The sequence below is a fragment of the Chiloscyllium punctatum genome, chromosome 10 (assembly GCF_047496795.1).
Source record: "Chiloscyllium punctatum isolate Juve2018m chromosome 10, sChiPun1.3, whole genome shotgun sequence".
Lineage (NCBI taxonomy): Eukaryota > Metazoa > Chordata > Chondrichthyes > Orectolobiformes > Hemiscylliidae > Chiloscyllium > Chiloscyllium punctatum.
The window spans coordinates 97,647,404-97,668,456 of record NC_092748.1 but is presented as its reverse complement, the minus strand read 5'-3'; positions in this window follow the sequence as shown (position 1 = coordinate 97,668,456).

The following is a 21,053-nucleotide window of genomic DNA, read 5'->3' as shown; positions in this document are numbered from 1 at the left end:
AAGAGTGTCAAAGAAATAATATCGCTGCCCACAGAATAGTACAGCACAGTGTCGGCCCTTCAGCCCTTGATGTTGTGCTGACCTTTTATCCAACTCTTAGACCAAACTAACCTATATGCCCTTCTTTTTACTATCATCCATGCACCTATCCAAGAGTCACTTAAATGTCTCTCATGTATCTGACTCTACTACCACTGCTGGCAGTGAATTCCACGCACCCACCATTCTCTATGTAAAGAACCTACCTCTGACATCTCCCCTAAACCTTCCTCCAATCACCTTAAAATTATGCCTCCTCATGATAGCCATTTCCACCCTGGGAATAAGTCTCTGGCTATCCACTTGATCTGTGTCTCTCATCAACTTGTACACCTCAATCAAGTCACCTCTCATCCTTCTTCACTCCAATGAGAAAAGCCCTAGCTCTCTCAATCTTTCTTCATAAGACATACCCTCCAGTCCAGGAGGGAGCCTGGTAACTCTCCTTTGCACTCTCTCTAAAGCTTCCACATCCTTCCTATAAGGAGGTGACCAGAACTGAACACAATATTCTGAGTGTGGTCTAACCAGGGCTGTATAGAGCTGCAGCATAACCTCACGGCTCTTAAACTCAATCCCCCTGCTAATGAAAGCCAACACACTATTTGCCTTCTTAACAACCCAATCAACCTGGGTGGCAACTTTGAACGATCTATGGGCATGGACCCCAAGGTCCCACTGTTCCTCCACACTGCCAAGAAACCTGCCTTTAACTCTGTAATTTGTATTCAAATTTGACCTTCCAAAATTAATCATTTCACAGTTTCCAGGTTGAACTCCATCTGCCACTTCTCAGCCCAGCTCTGCATTCTGTCAATGTCCTTTTGCAAGCTACAACAGCCCTCCAGACTATCCACAATTCCACCAACCTTTGTGTTATTGGCAAACTTACTAACCCTTCCACTACCTCATCTTGGTCATTTATAAAAATCACAAAGAGCAGAGGTCCCAGAACAGATCCGTGTGGAGCACTGCTGATCACTGAGCTCCAGACTGAATACTTTCCATTGACCACCACTCTCTATCTTCTTTGGGCCAGCCAATTCTGAATCCAAATTTCCCTGTATCCCATGCCTCCTTACTTCCTGAATGAGCCTACTATAGGGAACCTTAACAAATGTCTTGGTAAAATTTATATACACCACATCCACTGCTCTAACTTCATCAATGTGTTTTGTTACATTTTCAAAGAATTCAATAAGGCTTGTGAGGCATGACCTGCCCCTCACAAAGCCATGCTGACTATCTCTAATTAAGCTATGCTTTTCAAAATAGTCATAAATCCTGTCTCTGAGAACCCTCTCAAATAACTTGACCACCACCGACATAAGACTGACTGGTCTATAATTCCCAGGGTTATCCCTATTCCCTTTCTTGAACAAGTGACTAACATTTGCCACCCAGCAATCATCTGGTACCAATCCAATGGACAGTGAGGTCACAAAGATCATCGCCAATGGTGCAGCAATCTCACCCGATAAATCCAATTAGTGTCTTGCTACATCAGCAGACTCAATCCAGACTGAAGGAGTACACCGTCCACAGTCTTCATTGTGGCACTGGGTATGGCAAGTGGGAACTGCCAGTTATACTTCAAAATCATGATTTTCTCCAGTGGTGAACTTAAACTCCCAAGACTCCAAAGTTTCCAACCTAGCTAGCATGGAGGGGAAGGCGGATGGTGGCCCCAAGTGCAGGAACCCCAAGCATAGGAAGCCTGATTAAAGTTTCCTAGATTAAAGCTGCTGTTTAGATTCTAATAGTGCTTAACCTGTGTTTAATGTAATTACTGTCCTTTATAGAGTTGGTTGTGTCAATTTCACTGTTTATTCTATTTCCCCTTCTTTCTTGTATTATACTTACCTTTTGTATTTAATAAACACAGATATCTTTTGCCCTGAAACATCTGTCTACTGCCTTCTTCATTTCACTTTCCTAAATAGGTTCAGTATCTAGAACCCAGGGATCTGGGGGTGATTCAAACCACCGAGAAATCAGCAAATTACTGTTTGCAAACCAAAACCTGACATACTTGAGAAAGCTCTTCAGCAATCTCTCCACCCATATCCACCGGATTCAATGGGCCATACAACAAATGCTCATATCCTGCTTGACATCAGTTTGTTAAGCATTCAAGCAAAACTGCAAAATCAATTTCAATGTACTAAACACTGTAATGTGCATCTTTCCCACTCAGTCTCAACCTTCAACTTGCCAGCGTTTAGGAGGACAAAGAGAAAGCAATTCTGAAGCTCTTCCTGAAGTGCAGTAGCATTGACATTAATGACTGGGAGGAACTTGTTATCAATTCCTCAAAATGGCGACATGAAGAGCAGCAAAGGAAATAGAAGGAATCCAATGCTCACTTTGGATCTCACTAGCTCATGGGATAGAGCCCACTTTCTCATAGAACCTCCTGCCTCAAGGTTCCATGAGTTGAGAATTAGTCTTTTAATGGCATGAAAATGCACAGCAGAAACCCACGACCCTCAGTAGACACTACCAGTGAATTGAGAAATAGTTACCACTAAGCTGTCACTTCCATTTTGCATGGATTAGTGGTGCTGGAAGAGCACAGCAGTTCAGGCAGCATCCAACGAGCAGCTGCTCGTTGGATGCTGCCTGAACTGCTGTGCTCTTCCAGCACCACTAATCCAGTATTTGGTTTTCAGCATCTGCAGTCATTGTTTTTACCTTTACTTTTATTTTGCATCCTACCCAAATGGAATTTCACTCTCCCACCACTTTGTTTTGATGTGGAGGTGTTGGATTGGGGTGGACAAAATCAAAAATCACACAACACCAGGTTATAGTCCAACAGGTTTATTTGAAATCACAAGCTTTTGGAGCGCTGCCCCTTCATCAGTAACTTCACCTGACGAAGGAGCAGCGCTCTGAAAGCTTGTGATTTCAAATAAGCCTGTTGGACTATAACCTGGTGTCGTGTAGCTTCTGACCTGTTTACATTGATTTACATTGGGCCTGAAACAATCTCAAGGAAAATATCCTCTGACAAATATTGGGAATGAAAACTGCCTGTGGGTGGAAATATCCTTAACTGTGTGTCTGCCAGCAAAACAGACACGGAGCAACAGATGGTAAACATCTTTATTTATAAGTGTTAGGCTGCATTTTATTTTCTAAATGTGTGTTAGCAATGCTGTGGATTTGAAATTGCTGGTAGGGTATTTTTAGCTGCAGTATCTTTGCAGCAAAGTCAATACTTTTCACCTACCGCACAATCAAGCAGTAATTTTATCAGTTAGTCAACTCTTTAATAATAGAGTAATTTGCTGACAATTCAACCAAAAGAAAACAATTTCCTGTATGCAAATGAAGGTTTAATCCATGGCAGGATTAAGGTTACCTTTTCATAAATCTTCATAACAGTGTAACATAATGGCTATTTAAGTGTATTTTATTTTAATTCAGTGTCTGTGTGCAACAGGTACATGAGGAAACTGAGGAGAGTTGAGTCAGCTGCTATCGCCCCTCCTCAGTCATGACTGAACATACAAGGTCAACAGAACAGAAATTGTTTGGCTGCAAGAGACCTACAATTTCTCAGGCACTTTGCCTTAGTAGGGAAGGCAGAGATGACATATGTCAGGATGTGCAGGCAGACCTAGATTTACAATATATGTTAAAAGAAAAGCCTTGCTAGCAGAAGTGTGAAAATGATGGCATCTATTAGTTCTTACCCTCCCCCAGCATTGATATACTTGTCAAATTGCAAAGATATCCTCACACATACAGCAAATGCTAATACTGGGGGAAGCTCTTGTGGCACAGAAGTAGTGCCCCTCCCTCTGAGCCAGGAGACTTGGATTCATGTCCTACCTGCTGTAGAGGTGTATAATAACATTGCTGAACAGGTTGGTCAGAAATATCTAAATCAACACCAGGAAAATCTGGTGCAGAGTGATCTGAAGAAGTGAAAGTTCAGAGATGCAGGTTTGTAAGAGTAAACATGAATTGTTAAATGGTAAATTATTTTGCTTTTACCTCGATGGAAAGTAAATTGCTCAGGTTTAGTTGAGGAGCCCTAATATTGCCTCTGTTAAATCTGACACCAGTGCCAGCGGCAATAGGAGTTGTTGCCCCATTTTCAAATGGTCCTGATTCTACTAACTGCACACAAATATCCTGAATAAAAGCACTTAGTACAATAAAAGACATAATATACAAACCCAAGGCAGATGGATTCAGATATGATTCATACCATCATGGACTGGCAGAATTACATAAATTTAATGCCACAAAGAGCTTTTACATCATTAAAAAACCACAATAAGTCAAATCACAGGGGAATCAACCTGCGATTTGTGTTAAGCAGAGCTTTAGATAGCCACAGACGTCTCTGTATGATCTAATTTGCCTCCAAGCATGCTCTATGTATCGCAAAAAAAAAGGCAAATCAAATCACTGACAGTGAATATGTGAAAAATGATTTCATTTATCACAATATACGATGCCCTGGCCTTGTACAGTAAAAGACATTGCAGAATATTGGGTGATAGCTCTGGAAAAACCTTATTCTGCTTATTGTGCTGTCCTTACAATCTGCCAGGTCATCAATGCAGTCTAGCAGTTTTTTCTGTATTTTTGTGCTGAAGTGTGAAATTCCTGCCCACCTCCATGGCTTTCGTGGCTTCAGCTGGGGAAACAGGTGAATGAGTGGGTGGGTGTTTACCAGATTCTTCAGCATCACTGTTATGGACCAGGCCAGACCCCTCAGAACATTTTAAGAAGGTAGCCCAGGCTCTAGCTTTTCTATTTGTTTCAGGCACATGTAAGGTGGATATCCCAGGAGTGCTCAAACCACTTGGCTTCAAATAAAACAATTTATTTTAACACCACCGAAGGAAACACAAACAGAAGAAAAGAGAATTTAAGATGACAACGATTTGAAAACCCAGCCAACACGATATCCCCTGAAACTTAACGAAAAGCTGTTCTGATTTCCAGCAACATCCCATAAACATATTCCTTGGTGAAAAGGTAAATTCAAACACAGATTCTTACAGAGAGAGAGAGAATCAGCTAAGGATCATTTATGAAGCAAGGAACCTCTGTTCACTCTAGCAACTTCTCTGGGTACCCAGCTAAACTAAACCAAACTAGAACAATCCCTGAACTGGGAGAACTGGCCACTCCCCTTTTATTGTACAACTGTTTTTAAGAAAAAACAAAAAGCCTTTTTCCAGATTGTTGCCTTAGGCAGTATCTGTTAGGTCCCTATCCCCAGACAAATCAGAACCTCTGCCTTTTACAATCCCTTTTGAAAAAAGACCAAGGACAACATAATCTTGTTAAAGGAGCAGGATCATCACATCACCAACTCCAAAAATCTACTTGATTGAAGTACATACCTACAGCTATGATTGCCTTGTCTGTTAGTTCCATTAGGCTGCATTGGGTTCCATTAAACACCTGACTTGTGCCTTGTAGATAATGGACAGGCTTTAGAGTTAGGAGGTGAGCTATTCGCTGTAAGATTCATAGCCTTTGATCTCAATTTGTCAGGAGCTTTGGTGACTTCCTGCAGTGCATCTTTGTAGATCATACACACCACTGGCACTGAATATGAATGGTGCATTGAGTGAATACTTCTGATTACTGTGCCAGTCATTCTGGCTGCATTGTCCCGATGGGTGAAGCTCCCGAGTTTGTGGCACCCATCCAGGCACTTGGGGAGTAATCTATCACACTGCTGGCTTGTGCCTTGTAGATGGCGGGCAGACTTAGGGTGCTGAATATTGTGACATTGGTGAAAATCCCTATTTCTGAGCTTGTGATGGAGGGAAGGTCATTGACGAAGCAGCTGAAGATGATTAGTTCTGGGATACTACCCTGAGACAACCAGGGATGGGCAATAAATGTTGGCCTAGTTAGCAATGCCATATCCCATGAGTGCATAAATAAAAAAAAACAAATCCTGTCGAGATGACCTGATTGAGCATGTTGAATCTGCTCTGCTAGGTTGTGAACCAACTGAATGATTTGAATGTAGAATGTAAACTCGAATTTTGATTCAACAATGTCCATTTGTAAGTTAGGAGAATACCTTTGTTCCTCACACAGTTTGGAAGTTATAGAATCATTGAGTTTTCAGCACAGGAACATACCCTTTTGTCTAACTTATCCATGCCAACTAGATATCCTAAAATAATTTAGTCTCATTTGTCAGCATTTGGCACATATCCCTCTAAACCCTTCCTATTCATATACCCACCTAGCTGCCTTTTAAATGTTGTAATTGTTCTCCCCTCCACTACTTTCTCTGGCAGCTCATTCTGTACATAGACCACCCTCTGCGTGAAAAAGTTGCCCCTCAGGTCCGTTTTAAATCTACCCTGAAAAAAAGATTTTAGCTATTCACCCAATCTCCACTCCTCATAACTTTATAAACCTTCATAGAGTGACCCCTCAGCCTCCGGCGTTCCAGGGAAAAAGGACCCAGCCTATTCAGGCTCTCCTGATAACTCAATCCTGGCAGCATCCTTGTTAATATTTTCTGAACCCTTTCAAGTTTAACAATATCTTTCCTATAGCAGGGAAGCCAGAATTGAACACAGTATTCTAAAGATGGCCTAACTAATGTCCTCCACAGAGTGTGGTGCTGGAAAAACACAACAGGTCAGGCAGCATCCGAGGAGGAGGGGAATCAACGTTTTGGGTGTCAGTCCTTCATCAGGATTCCTGATTGCTGATGAAGGGCTTATGTCCAAAACGTCGATTTTCCTGTTCCTTGGATGCTGCCTGATCTGCTGTGCTTTTCCAGCACCACACTCTCAACTTTGATCTCCAGCATCTGCAGTCCTCACTTTCTCCCAATGTCCTCTACAGCCCACACCATGGGCTAAGGGGATTACGAATAGTCATCCGTGAGTCTGGTTTTGTGGGGTACTTTTAAATCTTGTTTTGAACCCAGCTGATGTTATTGCCAGACAAGTCAGATCTCCGACAGGAACTTGGCTTGATAGATAATATTTTGATTTGTTTGGGATTTAATGAGATTGTCTCTTGCTGAAATATAACCATACAATGCTGTAGATTTTGCTTGAATAATAAATTAGAAGTTTATTAACAAAGGAAATGAAGATAAAATGGAATAAATCAACCTGTCTACTTTTAGTACCAATTCAAAGATATTTAAACCCACAGTAAAAGTATAATCCCATTAATTCCAAAGCACTCTTTTATAAATTGGAAAATTCAAAACAGTACAAACCATCCCTGGTACAGTACCCAAAGAAACCCTGCAATACTAACATTAGAGTGCCTGCATCTGACATACTGGTAGATTCAAGTCACTTATGACTTCAATTTTTAAACTGTCTGTAAACAGCTTCTTCCTGGAGCTGTTATGCACCTGACCGTCAAATTACTCAGCTTTAAGTAAACTTTTCAGGGTGTTATTTTGAAAAATTCATTCTTGGACTATAGTTGACATTAGCTAGGCCAGCATTTATTGACTATCGCGAATTGCCCAGAGGGTCTGGAGTCATATACAGGCCAGACCAGGTAAGGATGGCACCTAATTTCCCTAAAACTTACAAGTGAACCAGTTGGTTTTGTATTTTCCCCCAACTATTGACAATATTAGACTCTTAATTCCAGGCTTTTAAAAAAATATTCAAATTCCATTATTTGCCACAGTGGGAGCTGAACCTGTTCCCAGAACATTACCTGGATTCCTGATGGAGAGTTTATGTTTGAAACGTTGACTTTCCTGCTCCTTGGATGCTGCCTGATCGACTGTGCTGTTCCAGCTTCCTGTCTGCCACAACCAGTTCTCTATCCATGATCAATACCATAAGCTTTAATTTTCCTTACTAATCTCTTGTGTGGGACTTTGTTAAAAGCCCTTCAAAAGTCCAGATACGCACACCATCTACTGATTCACCATTGTCTAGCCTACTGGTCACATCCTCAAAAAATTCCAGAAGACTTGTCAAGCATTAGTAAATCCCTGTTGACTTGGATCAGTTGTGTTACTACTTTCCAAATGCTCAGTTGTTATATCCTTAAAGATTGATTCCATTATTTTCCCCCACACCAGTGACAGGCTAACCAGCCTACAATTCCCCATTTTCTCTCTGTCCTTTTTTTAATGAGTGGAGTTACATTGACATTAGGATGTTGATCGTGAGGCATTCAGTAACACCATTGAATGTCAAGGCGAAGTGGTGAGATTGTCTCTTATTGGTGATGGAGAAAGGGAGGATTGCAGATGCTGGAGATCAAAGTCGAGAGTGTGGTGAAGGAAAAGCACAGCAGGTCAGGCAGCATCTAAGGAGATGGAGAATCAACATTTTGGGCATAAGCCTTTCATCAGGAATGATTCCTGATGAAGGGCTTACGCCCGAAACGTTGATTCTCCAGTTGCTCGGATACTGCCTGACCTGCTGTGCTTTTCCAGCACCACACTCTCGACTCTTATTGGTGATGGTCATAACCTTCAATTTGTGTGACATGAATGTTCCTTTCAATTTATCAGTCCAAGCCTAGATATTATCCAGATTTGTTGCATTTGAACATGAACTGCTTCAGTATTTGAGGAGTCACAATGTTGAACATTGTGCAACCATTGGTGCATATCCCCATTTCTGACCTTATGATGGTGGGAATGTCATTGATGAAGCAGCTGAAGATGGTTGAGCCGAGGACACTACCTTGAGGAACTCCAGCAGAGTTGCCCTGGAGTGGAGCTGACTGTCTTTTAACAACTATGACCAGATTCCTATGTCTCGGGCATGACTCCAACCATGGGAAAGTTTAGTTGTACCGATTGATTTCAATTTTGCTCAAGTTCCTTGATGCCACACTTGGTCAAATGCAGCCTTGATATCAGGGACTGTCACTCTTACCTCTGGAAATCAGCTCTTTTGTCTGTGTTTGAACCAAGAGTGTAATGAGGTCAGGAGCTGAGTGGTCATGGTGGAACCTAATCTAGGCATCACTGAGCAGGTTATTTCTGAGCAGATGTTGCTTGCTAGCATTGTTGATGTAACCTTACATCTTTACTGATGATCGAGAGTAGACTGATGGAGTAGTAATTGGCTGGGTTGGATTTGTCTAGCTTTTTATGTACAGGATTGCCTTTTTATGTACAAGGCAATTTTTCTCATTGTCAGGTAGGTGAAGTGTTGTAACTGTACTAGAACAGCTTGGCTAGGGGAGCGGCAAGTTCCAGAGCACCTGCCTTCAGTCCGATTGCTGTAATGTTGTCAGGGCCCATAGCCTTTGCAGTGTCTGGTTTCTTGATATGACGTAGAATAAATTGAATTGGCTGAAGACTGTTATCTGTGATGCTGGGTACCATTGGGGGAGGTGAAGATGGATTGTCCATCTGGCACTTCTGGGTGAAGATTGCTGCGAATGCTTCAGCCTTACCTTTTTGCACTGATGTGCTGAGCTCTTTCATCATTAATGATGGGGATATTTGTGGACCCTTCTTCTCCAGTGAGTTGTTTCATCATCCACCAACATTCACAACTGGATGTGGCAGGACAGCAGAGCTGAGATCTGATCCTTTGGTTGGAATGCTTACTCTATCTATCACTTGCTGCTTATGCTGTTTGGCATGCATGTAGTCCTGTTTGGTAGCTTCACCAGGTTGACACCTCATCTTCAGGTATGCCTGGTGCTGCTCCTGGTATGTCCTCCGGTACTCTCCATTGAACCAGAGTTGATCACCTAGCTTGAAGGTAATGGTTGAGTGACCATGAGGTTATAGTTTGTGCTGGAGTACAGTTCTGCTGCTGTTGATGACCCACAACATGTGATGGATGCCCAGTCTTGAGCTGCTGAATCTGTTCAAAGCCTGCCATATTTGGCATGGTGGTAGTGCTATATGGCACGATGGAGGTTATTCCCAATGTGAAGATGAGATTTTGTCTCCACAAAGACTGTGTGGTAGTCACTGTTACCAATACTGTCATGGGCAGATGCATCTGCAGCTGTCAGATTGGTATGGATGAGGTCAAGTATGTTTTTTCCTTTTGTTGGTTCCCTCACTACCTGGCACAGAACCAATCTAGTAGCTATGACCTTTTGGATCTGATCAGCTCAATAGTAGCACTACTGCCAATCCATTTTTAGTGGTGGACATTGAAATCACCCACCAAGAGTTATGCCCTTGCCATCTTCAGTGCTTCCTGTAAGTGTTATTCAACATGGTGGAGTACTGATTCATCAGCTGAGGGAGGATGTTATATGGTAATCAACAGGAGGTTTCCTTACCAATGTTTTACCTGATGCCACAAGACTTCGTAGGGTCTGGAGTCAATGATAAAGACATTGGGACCGGTTCTGGGGACGGTGGGACAATTACAAAAGGGACGGTCTACATCTGAACCAGACCGGAACCAATGTCCTTGGGGGAGTTTTTGGCTACTGCTGTTGGGAAGGTTTTAAAATAATGTGTCAGGGGATTGGGAACCAGAGAGAAAACAAGTAGGCAGTGAGGTGGAGACTGCAGATGGTAATACTTATGAAGATCGCAGTAATAAAGGGAAGAATCGGCAGAGAGCAGGTGAGCACAAAAGAACTGGTGGCCTGAAGTGCATCTACTTTAATGCAAAGAGTATAGTGTGTAAGGCAGATGATCTTAGGGCTTAGATTGGTGCCTGGGAGTATGACATTATTGCCATCAAAGAGACTTGGTTGAAGGAAGGGCATGATGATTGGCAACTGAATGTTCCAGGATATAAACGTTTCAGACAGGATATGGAGGGAAGTAAAAGAGGGGGTGAAGTTGCATTGCTGGTCAGGGACATTATCACGGCTGTGCTAAAGGAGGACACTATGGAGGTCTTGGGTAGTGAGGCATTATGGGTGGACCTGAGAAAAAGGAAGGGTGCAGTTACATTGTTGGGGCTGTATTACAGACCTCCCAACAGTGAGCGTGTGGTAGAAGAACAAATAGGTAAACAAATTTTGAATAGATGTCGAGGCAATAGGGTAGTGGTGATGGGAGATTTTCATTTTCCCAATATTGACTGGGATACACTTAGCGTAAGAGGTCTGGATGGAGTAGAATTTGTACAAAGCATCCAGGAGAGTTTTAGAACATAGAACATAGAACATTACAGCATAGTACAGGCCCTTCGGCCCTCAATGTTGCATCGCCCTGTCATACTAATCTGAAGCCCATCCCACCTACACTATTCCATGTACGTCCATTTGACTGTCCAGTGACAACTTACATGCACTTAAACTTGGCGAATCTACTACCGATGCAGCCAAAGCATTCCATACCCTTACTACTCTCTGGGTAAAGAAACTACCTCTGACATCTGTCTTATACCTATCTCCCCTCACTTTAAAGTTGTGTCCCCTCATGTTTGTCATCCCCATACTTGGAAAAAGGCTCTCCCTGTCCACCCTATCCAACCCTCTGATTATCTTGTATGTCTCTATTCTAGAGCAATATGTCAATAGTCCGATGAGGGAAGGGGCCATATTGGACCTGGTACTGGGGAACGAGCCAGGACAAATGGTATAAATTGTGTTGGGAGATTTCTTTGGGAACAGTGACCACAATTCTGTAAGTTTTACAATACTCATAGATAAAGAAGTGAGTGGTCCTAAGGGAAGAGTGCTAAACTGGGCCAAGGTCAATTATATCAAAATAGGCAGGAGCTGGGAAATGTGGATTGGACACAGCTATTTGAAGGGAAGTCCACATTTGAGATGTGGGAGGTTTTCAAAGATAGGTTAACGGCAGTGCAGGATAGGCATGTCCCGTTGAAGGCAAAGGACAGGAAGGGCAAGATTCATGAACCGTGGATGACAGGATAAACTATACGATTAGCCAAGAGGAAAAGGGAAGCGTACATAAGGTCTAGGCAGCTGAGGACAGAACTGGCCCTGAAGGAATATTGGAAGAGTAGGACAAGTCTTAAACAAGGAATCAAGCAGGATAAAAGGGGTCATGAAATAGCTTTAGCAAGCAGAATTAAGGAAAATCCCAAAGCATTTTATTCTTGTATAAGAAGCAAGTGGGTAACTAGAGAAAGGATTGGTCCACTAAAAGATTATGAAGGAAGGCTGTGTGCCAAACCTGAGAGAATGGGTGAGATTCTGAATGATTACTTTGCATCAGTGTTCACTGAGGAGAGGAACATGATGAAACTTGAGATTAGAGAGATAGAAGTTTTTTTAGTTTGGATCACATTGGCATAAGTAGGGAAGATGTGTTGGGTATGCTAGAGGTTATTAAGGTGGAAAAATCCCCAGGACTGGATGGGATCTATCCCAGGTTGCTGAGGGAGGTGAGAGAGGAAATAGCTGGGGCCCGGACAGATATTTTTGTGGCATCCTTAAATACAGGTGAGGTGCCGGAGGACTGGAAGATTGCTCATGTTGTCCCCTTGTACAAGAAAGTTAGTAGGGATATTCTGGGTAGCTGCAGACCAGTGAGCCTGACATTGGTGGTGGGGAAGTTGCTGGAGAGGGTGCTGAGAGATAGGATCTATTTATATTTGGAAAGGAATGAGCTTATCAGTAACGGTCAACATGGTTTTGTGCAGGGGAGATCGTGCCTTACCAAGTTGATAGAGTTCTTTGAGGAAGTGACCAAGTTGTTACTTGGAAGGAAGGGCTGTTGATGTCATATACATGGATTTTAGTAAGGCATTTGATCAGTTTCCCCATTGTAGACTAATGGAGAAAGTGAAGTCACATGGTTCTAGCTAGGTGGATAAAGAACTGGTTGAGCAACGGGAGACAGAGAGTAGTAGTTGAAGGGAGTTTCTCAAAATGGAGACAGGTGACCAGTGGTGTTCCACAGGGGTCAGTATTGGGGCCACTGCTGTTTGCAATACACATCAATGATCTAGAAGAGGGCACTGTTGGTATGATCAGCAAGTTTGCAGATGACACAAAGATTGGTGGAGTGGCAGAAAGCATAAGGGACTGTCAGAGAATACAGGAGGATATATATAGACTGGAGAGTTGCGCGGAAAAGTGGCAGAGGCTTTCAATCCAGACAAATGTGAGGTGATGCATTTAGGCAAGTCTAATTTTAGAGTGAATTATACAATGAATGGAAGAGCCTTGGGAAAAGTTGATGGGCAGAGAGATCTGGGAGTGCAGGTCCATTGTATCCTTAAGGTTGCTGCACAGGTGGATAGAGAGGTCAAGAAGGCATGTAGTATGCTTGCCTTCATCGGACAGGGTATTGAGTATAAGAGCTGGCAAGTCATGTTAAAATTGTACAAGACATTGGTTCGGCCGCATTTAGAATACTGTGTACAGTTCTGGGCGCCACATTACCAAAAGGCTTTGGTAACGAAGGTACTAACTATGAAGAGAGGTTGAGTAGATTAGGTTTATTTTCACTAGAAACAAGGAGATTGAGGGGGACTTGATTGAGGTTTTCAAAATCATGAAGGGTATAGACAGGGTGGTCAGAGACAAGCTTTTTCCCAGGATGAAGGATTCAGTAACGAGAGGTCATGCTTTCAAAGTGAGAGGTGGAAGGTTTAAGGGGGATACACGTGGCAAGTACTTCACACAGAGGGTGGTGGGTGTTTGGAATGTGTTGCCAGCAGAGGTGGTAGGGGCAGACACGGTAGATTCATTTAAGATGCGTCTGGACAGTTGCATGAGTAGGTGGGGAACAGAGGGATACAGATGCTTCGGAATTGACCGACAGGTTTAGACAGAACATTTGGATCGGCTCAGGCTTGGAGGGCCGAAGGGCCTATTCCTGGGTTGTAAATTTTCTTTGTTCTTTGTTCTATCTGCACCTCTGCTTTCAAGGAACTGTGAAACTGCACTCCAAGGTCTCTTTGTTTAGCAACACTCCCCAGGACCTTACCATTAAGTGTATAAGTCCTGCTAAGATTTGCTTTCCCAAAATCCAGCACCTCACATTTATCTGAATTAAACTCCATCTGTCAGTTCTCTGCCCATTGGCCCATTTGATCAAGATCCCATTATATTCTGAGGTAATCTTCTTCATTGTCCACTACACCTCCAATTTGGTGTCATCTGCAAACTTACTAACAATACCTCTTATGTTCACTGCCACATCATTTATATAAATGATGAAAAGTAGTGGACCCAGCATCGATTATTGTGGCACAATTCTGGTCACAGGCCTCCAGTCTGAAAAGCAACATTCCACCACTACCCTCTGTCTTTTACCTTTGAGCCAGTTCTGTATCCAAATGGCTAATTCTCTCTGTACCCCAAGAGGTCTAACCTTGCTCACCCGTCTCCCATGGGGAACCTTGTCCATATAGATCACGTCTACTGCTCTGCCCTCATCAATCCTCTGTTACTCCTTCAAAACACCCAATCAAGTTCCTGAGACATGATTTACCATGCACAAAGCCATGGTGACTATAAGACCCATAAGACCATAAGACCATAAGACATAGGAGTGGAAGTAAGGCCATTCGGCCCATCGAGTCCACTCCGCCATTCAATCATGGCTGCTGGGCACTTCAACTCCACTTACCCGCATTCTCCCCGTAGCCCTTAATTCCCCGAGACAAGAATCTTTCAATCTCTGATCTCTAATCAGTCCTTGCCTTTCCACATGCATGTAAATCCTGTCTTTCAGGATTCCCTCCAACAACTTTCCCACCACTTATGTCAGGCTCACTGGCCTATAGTTGCCTAGTTTTTCATTACCGCCTATATCATTACCGCCATGTTAAACAACCTCCAGTTTTCAGGCACCCCACCTGTGACTATCATTGATACAAATATCTCAGCAAGGGGCCCAGCAATCACTTCTCTAGCTTCCCACAGAGTTCTAAGCTACACCTGATCAGGTCCTGGTGATTTACCCACTTTAATGTGTTTCAAGACATCCAGCACCTTCTTCTCTGTAATATTTTTCAAGATGTCACCATCTATTTTCCTCTATTCCATGTACTTCTCCACAGTAAACTGTGATGCAAAATACTCATTTCATGGTCAGGAGTAGATGCTGAAATCCAGACTATTTTCAAATTTGACTACCTGCCATGCTGGGTTTGAACCCAGGTCCCTATAACATTAGCAGAGTTTCTGGATTAATAATCTAACAACAATCGAATAGGCCATGACCTCCCCTGATTCACTAATGTCCTACAGGGAAGGAAATCTGCCAAATCTAGCTGGCCTGGGCTTACATGTGACTCCAGACCCACATCAAACACTGCTAATGTTCTAGGACCCTGGGTTCAAACCCTACCATGGCAGATAGTCGAATTTGAAATCAACAATTAAAAATAGAGTCTGGAATTCAGCATTTATTGATGACCATGAAAGCAGTCTTGGCAATATTTTCCAAGTCAATGGAAAACAAATGTTAGTGAGGTAAAAATCTGGCTTCTCATTTATTACAGTCCTACTGGCTCAGATCATTTCATCCAACACCTTTTCTTTTCTCTTCATTCTTTTGTGGCTAACGGACATGCCAGATCAGCACTGCTGCAGTCCAAGTGGTGCCTGTTAAGAACGAAGTTTCAGATGTTTGACCCAGTGGCAGTGGTGGAATGGCGGTTTATTTTCCAAGTCATGATAGTATGGGGAATTTGCAGATGGTGGTGCTGTCAGGAATTCTTCATGTCATAGGGTTTAAAAAAAAATTTGACGTCTTTGAACACATGTTAATGCATACATAAGCTTAAACACAAATTCATGACTCGAACAAGAATTCATTAGCATAACTAAATGAGATGCAAAATATTGGTTAATGTCTGACATATTGAACAAGCTTATTAAATTCTCGCTTTTTTTAATTTTATGTCACATTTTCAGTGTCCTGCTGAATTGATAATAATTGCCTCATAGTTTACAAACCTATGATCTTTCTGTTCAAATCATTTCAGAAATGAATAAACTAATTGCATCGTAATTCTTGGCATCGTATAATAATATCACTTCTGTTTGTGGTGTTATGCTCAGCAGTAGCTAAAAGCTAAAGTGATGACAAATATAAATTGCTCTCTCTTCTGCAGGTTAAAACTCCCCAAATGTATAGCGACTTGGAATTAATTATCTCCCCAGCAATCATTCACAGAATGATAGGTTGACACCTCAGCCAAGGGGAAACTTAATATAATTAAAAAATACATATGCATAAGACTTCAGAGGGATGGATTAGAATGAACAGGTTTTCTCACTCTCAATATGCAATTCTTAAAAACAATTTTTGATAAATTTTACACTAGCAGGTATGGCTGTAGATGGTGATTTTTAAGCAAGTGTTATCATTTTCCCCTCAAAATATTTCTTAGTTGCTTGCACTGCACATTCATGCCTATTTGCCACAAATCTCTTGTATCTCACGAAATTGCTCAGAAGTGCTTTCAGACAGTAAACCTGTCAAATTTTACAATTTATTTGTGATTGCCAGAAACATATCAATTTTATGCAATGTTTTGTACAAATGTTAACAGTCATTTCCTGTGTGAGCTTTAAGTTAAGTCAACTGGTTTCATGAACAAATTGCTCGCAACTCTTAGTGTTGGGAAGCCCCTAGGATAACGAGTCCTAATTAGGAAAGAGTGGCTCCTCTGTGATAAATAGTTGTTTTGTTTCATTTGGCCCAGGTCTTCTGGTCAGGATAGAGAGGGTGTGGCTGGGTACTGACTGTGATTTCATCTGCCCAGCTACCACTTCACATTGGAAACTTTGCACATTGTCTCATCAGCTCCAGGAGGGATGCATGGATGAATGCTGCTTATTGACAAATTGTGTGGGCATAATTCCAAAGCAATAACATCCTTTTTTGTCATCATGACCTAACGACAAGCCCTTAAGGTTTGTCTTCAGGTTTTTTACTTAAGTTGTTTTAAATGCAGTTGTCAACCTCTGAATCTGCACAACCCTCTAACTCCTGTGTTCACTTCCCTTCCTCATTCCCCCAACAATATTCACTCCACCGTCACCCCAACAACATTTGACCATCTCCGTCAGCTGCCTAGCACTGTTGAACCTGTCTTAACCATCTGAAAATGTTCTTCTCTCTCCCTCATTATCCAGCATCCCCTTCTTTCACTACCTAACAGTATGTAGACCCATGTTCCTCCCTGACAGTGCTTACCCACTCTCTCATTCCCTGATGGTTTTCATCCCCTGCTCTGACTTCTGACAGTGTTCCCCTCTCTGCCCCACAACAATGTTCAATCCTCCCTCACACCCAGCAATGTTCATCCGCCCACACTCCCCCATAAGTGCCCACACCCTTTCTCAATCCTGATAGTCCTCTCTCCCTGCTGAAAGTTCTCATAACTTAGTGGGTGGCACGGTGGCACAGTGGTTAGCACTGCTGCCTCACAGCGCCAGAGACCCGGGTTCAATTCCCACCTCAGGCGACTGACTGTGTGGAGTTTGCACATTCTCCCCCTGTCTGTGTGGGTTTCCTCTGAGTGCTCGGGTTTCCTCTGGGTGCTCCGGTTTCCTCCCACATTCCAATTCAGGTGAATTGGCCATGCTAAATTGTAGTGTTAGGTAAAGGGGTAAATGTATGGGTGGGTTGCGCTTCAGCAGGTCATTGTGGACTTGTTGGGCCGAAGGGCCTGTTTCCACACTGTAAGTAGTCTAAGCTAACTCCCTCATCTCCCAATCTTAGATTGTTATGATCATTTTCCTGAACTCTCTGGGTCCTGGGTCAATCCTCTGACATCAATCCTTCTTGCTGGTATTCATCTCAGCTGCTGATACCATCCAGGGAAGCATGTCCGCATGAAATTTTCAGCAGCAGGGTGCTCAGTCTCGATGAACAGTAAATAAGTTTATTACATGTTGCGAAATAGCTGGTTATACAACTTCTGAGATACATGATGGTCTCTTGTGAAACATTGGGCTTAATTCATATTACAGCTACAAAAACATCACCACACAGCATGGGTATTTAATACAGAAATGGTATAGCTCTGGTACAGCCAAAAGCAAAATCAGTTAGTGGCTCCTTTTAGTATCTGCATGATAGTCAGGTCTTCAGAATTTTTAATGTCAACCCATTCAAAGGTGTTAGGACATATCTAACGGAGCAGGTGGCACTTGTACCTGGATCTCTTGGCTCATAGGCAGGGATATTGCCTCATTTTCACAGGAGCCAGGATTCTTTGTTGTCCTGATATTTGGAACTTTTCTTGTGATAATACATTTACTACTTGTCTTATACACACTTAGGAGAGAACTTAGGAAGTGCATTTTTTCACACAAAGGGTAGATAATGTTTAGAATTCTGTCACTCCTTCCCACCCTCCAAAAAGTTGGGACAATTGGAGCTTTCAAGACTGACTGACAGATTTTTGTCGGTAAAGTTATCAAGAGATATGGAGCTATGGATTTGAGAAACAGATGAGCCATGAATTCTTTGACTGTGTGGAGCAGTCTTGAAGAGATATAATAATATGTTCCTATTATTCAGCATGCAAAGCCACAAGCTGGAAAGAAATGGCTTAATTTCAAACTTTAACCATGTATTAAACATTGCTTTCTCATGCCTGTTACCAGTCAGCAATAGAAGGCACATTTTTAAAAATAAACTCACATTGGTTGGCTATGAAAAAAAATGTCACTCAACAGGTGAAACAACTAGAAACCACGTTAATGATATGTCGCTGTGACTAATCTGCTCAGTTAAGAAGTTACTGTAGGAGTGGAATGATGTGTTCTCATATGTTTCCAATTTCAACTTTGCCCGATGCCTGATGCATTAATAGATGCAGCTAAGGGGCACCTCTCTCAGTATTTACTCTCCTAAATGAGATAATAATAAATTGGATGATTCTCAACACCAGGACAAATCCTGTGTTTAATCAGGTGAAGTTGAGTTTCCAGTTCACTCTCCTGTAGAAGTGAACACTACCAACCTCGCGAGAAAAAATTCATTATATTTTCATTATCTGAAAAGTGAAAAGAATTACATTGGATGCTGTCCAGTGAACGCCCAAATGCAGCGCTGAAACGTCAGCACTGAAAGAATCATGTGCTCTGTATTTTAGGTGAATACTTTTTGGTAAGCCATTATGTTATATAATTTATGTCAAAAGTAATTGAATGCAATGTCCAATTTTTTTTTGAAAAACCATATTCTGTTCCTGTTCATAAATCATACATTACAAGAAACTGAGACATAATGGATATTTTTAGCACACTATTTGATTCAAATAGCAGTTCCTATTTCTTGTATATTAGAATAACGTTTGTAAACATCGATGTGAGAGAAACATAAACTGATGGACAGACTGACTGATCAATGTAATTAGATGATTACACTTTGCTGAAATCAAGGCTGTCAAATATACTTCTCAAATTTCACATTTCGTTTCAACACAATTCTTCTTTCCACCACAGTTTAGTTGCTTTGCATCAAAATAATATCTTAGGTATTGAATAATTCTTTAAAAGGCTATTTTATTCCTTTTCCCTCAACTTTCATGCTGAGCTATGAGTGTAAGTCTGGTGACTTGCTGCTAGTTAACGATAAGTTTGAATGCAGGCAGTAATCTAAGAGAGGTAATTTTAAGCTGATTGACCGATCATGAAACTAACAAGGTTTCACACTCTGATTCTATAATTCATTGAAGGTAATGGAAAGTAGTAAAAAATAAGGTGCAAAACTTAAATTCCAGTAGACGGTAGAGGGTTGTTTTTCAGACTGGAAGCCTGTGTCCGGTGGAGTGCCACAAGGATCGGTGCTGGGTCCTCTACTTTTTGTCATTTACAAAAATGATTTGGATGCGAGCATAGTACAGTTAGTAAGTTTGCAGATGACACCAAAATTGGAGGTGAAGTGGACAGTGAAGAGGGTTACCTCAGATTACAATGGAATCTTGACCAGATGGGCCAATGGGCTGAGAAGTGGCAGATGGAGTTTAATTCAGATAAATGCGAAGTGCTGCATTTTGGGAAAGCAACTCTTCACAGGACTTATGCACTTAATGGTAAGGTCCTAGGGAGTGTTGATGAACAAAGACACCTTGGAGTGTAGGTTCATAGCTCCTTGAAAGTGGAGTCGCAGGTAGATATGATAGTGAAGAAGGCGTTTGGTATGCTTTCCTTTATTGGTCAGAGTATTGAGACAAGGAGTTGGGAGGTCATGTTGCAGCTGTACAGGACATTGGTTAGGCCACTGTTGAAATATTGCGTGCAATTCTGCTCTCCTTCCTACCGGAAAGATGTTGTGAAACTTGAAAGGGTTCAGAAAAGATTTACAAGGATGTTGCCAGGGTTGGAGGATTTGAGCTATAGGGAGATGCTGAACAGGCTGGGGCTGCTTTCCCTGGAGCGTCGAAGGCTGAAGGGTGACCTTGGAGAGGTTTACAAAATTATGAGGGGCATGGATAGGATAAATAGATAAAGTCTTTTCCCTGGGGTCGGGATGTTCAGAACTAGAGGGCATATGTTTAGGGTGAGAGGGGAAAGATATAAAAGTGTCTTAAGGGGCAACTTTTTCACGCAGAGGGTGGTACGTGTATGGAATGAGCTGCCAGAGGAAGTGGTGAAGGCTGGTATAACTGCAACATTTAAGAGGCATTTGGATGAGTATATGAATAGGAAGGGTTTGGATGGATATGGGCCGGGTGCTGGCAGGTGGGACTAGATTGGGTTGAGATATCTGGTCGGCATGGGCAGGTTGGACCGAAGGGTCTGTTTCCATGCTGAACATCTCTATGACTCTATGACTCTATCCTTTGCTTTTCTACCCAGCAAATTAGTTTAAATTGCCTTCAAGAATACCGGCAGGCTCAACCTTATGAAGGTTTATGGTTGTTCTTGTACCTCTGCTCATCAGCCATTCACACATATGAATGGTCCAGCATAGATTACTGAATTACAACCAGAAACAGGAACTGGTGAATTTTCTTGGATCCTTATCCCAGGTCTCAGTGCACTCTGAAATCACTTTGGTTAAGGTTAGCTCATTTGGCACAGAGAATTGAAAAGTCGAGTATGTATTTCTATGCATATTCTCTCACATATCTGCCAAGTTAAGGGTCAGTTAGTAGCTCTCTCACCTCAGACACGCAATATTCTGTGACACAGGACTT